Genomic DNA, 6000 nt, shown 5'->3' on the forward strand with positions numbered 1-6000 from the left:
CGAATTCAAGGGGCAACACTACCATCAGACCCAGGGTACATCCATGGGCAGCACCTTTGCCCCGTCGGTGGCCTGTCTATACATGGCAGAGTTTGAAGATAAACACATACATCACCAGTCTAACCCCTTCCGTGAGAACATCTTGATGTGGAAGCGTTTTATAGACGATATCTTGATACTCTGGACAGGTCCACTGACCTCCCCTGATGAGTTCTTTGAATGGGTCAACTCTTTGAACCCTTTTCTGCACTTCACCATGTCTTCCTCCCAGAGAGAAATTGCTTTTCTTGACCTCACCATCAAACTGGAAGGAGGGTCCCTTAAGACAACTATGTACAGGAAGCCCACAGACCGGAATAGTCTGCTCCATTTTCAGAGTCACCATCCTAAGGCCTTACGTTCTAATCTACCATTCGGACAATTTCTCCGGATTAGACGTAATTGTAGCGAAGTGTCTGACTACAAGAAGGAATCCACTCTCTTATCGAGGAATCTCCTGGACAGAGGGTACCCTAAAAATGATGTCTACAAAGCCAGAAAGCGGGCTCGGAACAATAACCGAGAGGCACTACTTGAGAGACAGGAGACCGCACCAGTTGAGAACCAGGTTATCACCTGTGTCACCACCTTTACTCCCCTGTCTAACCAAATCAGAAACACCATCAAACGCCACTGGGGGATCCTTAATACAGGTGACCTGACTCTAGAACAACCCCGGTTTGCGTTCAAGAGATCACAGAACCTGAAGGATATACTGATCAGCACCAGACCCAAAACAACTGTAAAAGAGAATCAACAAACTCTGTGGCATCTACCACCGGTCACGGGCCACTACCCATGCGGCGCTTGTGTTGTTTGTAGGTTCACCCTGACACAAAAAACCATCAAGCTATCTGAGACCTTCATTTGGGAACTGAGGCACCACACGAATTGCAACACAACACATTGCATCTATCTGTTGACCTGCCCTTGTAATTTGCAATATATTGGGATGACCACCCGCCCAATAAAAACACGCATCATTGAACACCGCAGTAACTTTCGTTGCAAAAAGACCCATACTAAAATGTGCAAACATTATGTGGAGTCCAACCACAACGCTGACTCTTTGACCTGGGTGGTTCTGGAATCCAGTCCCAATTGCCCTAAAAATGCTCTCTTTAGGAAGGAGCAGAGATGGGTCCACCGACTTTCTACTGATAGCCGGGGGTTGAACGAAGACATCCCGTGGCATTCATTGTGAATCCTCACTAAACCCCCCCGACATGGTCCTGCAAGGCATCTTACTAACCTTCTTGGTTAACTTCCCCTGGTCGAGCCCATCCGGGTACACACGCTACTGTTGGTGTTTTTGATATCATTTACATGGGACACCATAACCACCGATGATACTGATGTAATCACGTGACCAACTAGCCCCTTGCTTTGAATATTTTGTATATATTAGTGATGAATCCTGACATGTCAAACTACAATTTTACCTGGGTTTCAAGCAGTTTTGCCCGTAAAGTCAGGTTTAGCACATCTGTTTGGAACAACTCCCGTGTTACCAGCCTTAACCATGCCGCTATTCCTTATGCAGACGGACTACACACAATAGAATTCCCATTCTACAACCCACACGAAGTTTTCATGTGCTTGACCCATGGACTTCGTATAACACGGCCCTTGTCAGTACCTCTGCATAATCTGTTCTCTGGAAATTCCAAAAAGGAGTTGACATTCATTCATTCAATTTTTATAATTTTTTCATTTATTCAGGATATTATCATGAATAACCGGTTTATTTAACATTCTGTCCCCATATAACCGAAGGAAGAAACGTTAAATCCCATACATGCTAACTTTACACATGCATTACGCGGCCCGTTTTGACCATTACATCATGGCCGATCCATCAACCTCCCGAGTCACATGATTTGGGAGGGAGGCGGGTCCTCAATCGCAAGCCCCGAGCCGGGCTTCAATAAAAACAATCTCCGTGAGTGCTACACCATCTATCCGAGCTCGGCGGAGATGGGTAGGTGACCATACACGGACACGGGCAGAATGAGGTAAGAGGAGAACCCCCACCACCCCCCCCCCCTTGTTTGGGCTTGCACGCTTTGAGTCCTGACTGTTTGGAGGCTGTAACACCAGCTTCCGTTAATCCTTGTGCAGTGCTTCCGCTTTTTTTAAACAACAATTGAACACTGCGCAACATTCTCCACCCCTCCGCTGCAATATATTCACTTCCCAACTAAGTCAGCACCGACTGCCTTAATTAACTACCTCACCAGCGCTTCCATTCAGGAATTTGAACAAAGCGGAGCGTTTCCTTCACCCTCTTTATAATATGTGGGGGCACCAGGAGACCTGACCGGGTGAAGGCTTCAACGCCGGCTTCCTGCATAATATTTCTTTTGCCTACCGTATTGCCAATCACCTTACCGCGTTTTTGTGTTATAAATAAATTTGAAATACACCTGAACACAGCGAAATGTTTTCCAGACCTTTGGTGTAACATGCCCAGTGCCCAGCCAAGTTACACCGGCTTCCTGAATTCTTTCATAGCGCTTCCACTCTAACACCTTATATGATCAATACGAAGCAATTTCTTCACTCTTTTTGCACTATGTCTATTTTACAGCCTAATCTGAAGGCTCACCCCGATGTACTGACCCGCCGACCACTCATGTGGTATTTAGCCCTTAACCCTTAGGTGAGTCCGGCGTTGATTAGTTCATGACTATGTGTGCCACCTAGGTTTGATAGTACACATTGAGTGTTAGGTGCTGTCACTCACACAATCAAGGTTCGTGATGCCTTTCTGAGCCAACTTGATGTTTACGTAGTTGCCTGCTGTTTTTATAACTTTTTTTATATTCTGTGCTTCCTCACTGATATAGTTTTAGAGTGTGTGTGCACACCACACTGCACGCTGAAACCACCTGGCATGGAGAGGTAGTGACAATTCCCCACACTGCCCCATGCATGCCTCATTATATTCACATTCTGGCGTTGGCAATCCTTGCTGCTTTAATGAGAAATGTACCACTAATTGTGTAATTGCTTTCTTTCTCATTTTCTAGGCATAGGACTTCCCATTGAGGTAAACTGCATACCTATACCACACCATATACATGACACTAGCATGTTATTGAGTTATATTTTCTTCTTTACTTTTCACGTTCTAAGGTCCTGATGAATCGCAGGATACTAATCCAATTGCGAGAAACATGTTGACCACTTGTTGTTTTTCAGAGCTCTACATAGGTCACTCTACCTAACGAGGTGACACTGAGTGAGCTCGTTTTCATGATTTTAACTGCAATAGGGGGACCACCAGAATAAAATAGTTTCCGGTACCTCTTACTGCATTTTAACCTTCACCCTGGGCGCAGTTGCCTCTCCGCCCACACACCCACACTTCACCATAGGGCAGTTGGATACAAAAGATCTCCGCCAAAGTGCCCCTCTTTGAGGTGTGCCCGTCGGGGATTGCACCGCCCCCCCGACGAGGAGCAACCGCCGATGATGAAGCATGACATCCTTCGGGGTGTGTGAGGCAAATACATCCAACAAAAGGGATGCCCACAGGTGTTACATATACACCTCTGGTCACGCCAGTTCTTGCACAGCCCTCTGTAGTCTTCCTATTCTCTTCCCACTCCTTGCAGGAACAGTTCAGCCCCCCGTTTTGTTAGTGAAGACCACTCACGGACACATGCTGTAACTGGACCTTCCACTCTAGTGGTAACTAGTGTCCGTTGATCCATTGATCTCCCTCCCTCCTTTTGATTAAGAACCAAAAGGGTTTCCCATGGAGGATAACCAGGGTAGTCTTCGAATTATATCCTGGAACATTGCAGGACTGGCAGCCAAATATGATTCCCAGGAATGGCGGAAATATATAAACAACTTCCAAATCATCTGCCTGCAGGAAACATGGGCTGTGGACCCAAATTTATATAGCATAGAGGGGTATAAATGTTTTTCTGTCCCGGCCACAAAATCAACATCGGGGAGAGCGATCGGGGGATTATTAATGTACGTTGACCTCCTCATTCAAGGGACCTGGTTTAATCATAACTGGGACTCAAGAAATATACAAGCGGTAGGGTATCATTTTAAAAGGCTCAACCTTCTTTTTCTAAATTGGTACAATGCTGTAGGCACGATGGGAAGGGGACCGTTACAAAAGAACTGGATTCCCGCCTAGATAAGCAGGATCTACTAAATAAGACACTAAACCCCCCTAGCAAAATACTTATGGGGGATTTTAATTGCCACCTGTGCGAGAACCTAAGACCATTGAATAAGGATTGGTCGCGATGTACCGTATCAAAAGGCCCACATTTTACACACACCACAGAGGGATGGGACTTAGAGAAGCTAACAAAAAGCTATAATCTGGCCCATATCATGGACCTGATAGAGCTAGGCAGAAACGGAGATCGTAATCCAACATTCAAAGGCAGAGGTTGCCACTCGTATATTGATTTTATTTTAGTTTCACCTCTCATAAAGAGAAGTATTAGCAGTATGGCTATTGACACAAGTATTTTTAGCGACCACAATCCTTTGATCTTAGCATTAAAAGGTTTTAACTTTAAAAAACCCTCACACAGAACAGACATTATAGAAAAGGCAGTGGACCAGGGGAGGAGGATTAAGTGGGCCAAGATAGATGGAGATAAATTCTACAAAAAATTAATAACAGAAGGGCAAAACGCTATAAATACATGCCTTGATCCCAGCGTGGGGGGAACAAAGGTGGTCAGGACATTTGAAGAAATCGCACGCCATGTAGATAATCTGCTAAAGACCTCCAAAGACAGTAAAGTAGCTCTTACTCCGCGTTGGTTCGATCGAGACTGTATGAAGGCACATAAAAATCTCAAACTCAGCCTCAAGTCTCGCCCCAGGGATAACCTCAAAATTGTACAGCAGAGATTAGAATATAAAAAAGCCCTGAAATTCCGCAAAAAGAGCTTACGGATACAAGCATGGGAGGATTTAAGGGAGGCGGCAGAAAGGAGAGATAGTTTTGGATTCTGGAAAGTTATTAATACACCATGTTTCCAGGACCCAGGAGTACCTAAAATAATAAATGCCATTTTACCGGAACAATGGCAGACCCACTTCCAGAGTCTCTATAACCATACAGAGCAATTAACCCAGGGAGAAGGACCAAGGTTAAATCCAACTACACATCTGGACTTTTCCCTGTCAGAAGTGGAACTGGCAATAGTAGGACTGAGCAAGAACAAAGCACCCGGCCCTGATGGCATACCCCCGACCTTTACCTGAGTAATATAGATCTGTGGGCTCCACTGCTTACGAGGGTTTTGAACGAGGCAGTGGTGGCAGGACTACCTCGTTCATGGTCAACGGCAACCATCGTCCCGATCTATAAAAAAGGGAATCACGACGACCCACAATGTTACCGTCCTATATCCCTCATAGACGTGACAGCCAAAGTATTGGGCCGTGTAATTTTAAATCGTCTGCAGGAATGGGCGGAGGAGAACAAGGTCCTGACAGACATACAATATGGGTTCAGGGAGGGTAGTTCTACCACCGATCAATGCTTGAACCTCTACCTCCTGACAGCCAAATATACCATCGCTGGCAAGGGAGCTACATATATGGGGTTCATGGACCTTTCCGCGGCATTTGATCGTGTAAATAGAGAAAAACTTTGGACCCTACTATCAAAATTAGGAGTGGAACAAACACTGGTAGACCTCCTAAAAACTCTACACCGGAATACTTCCGCAACAGTTCGATACACCCAAGAAGGAAGCAGGACTGAGCCCTTTTTATGCACAAGTGGAGTGAGGCAGGGTTGCATCTTGGCACCTTTTCTGTTTACTATATAAATTAACTCCCTGGACAAAGAACTTCTCAAATTGCATGTAGATTCACCCCAAATAGGACACCGAGCAGTGCCCATATTACTTTACGCGGATGACGCGGTGTTGTTAGCCAGAACACCCGTGGGGTTACAGAAGCTGA

This window comes from Lissotriton helveticus, chromosome 1_1 (assembly GCF_964261635.1).
Source record: "Lissotriton helveticus chromosome 1_1, aLisHel1.1, whole genome shotgun sequence".
Classification (NCBI taxonomy): domain Eukaryota; kingdom Metazoa; phylum Chordata; class Amphibia; order Caudata; family Salamandridae; genus Lissotriton; species Lissotriton helveticus.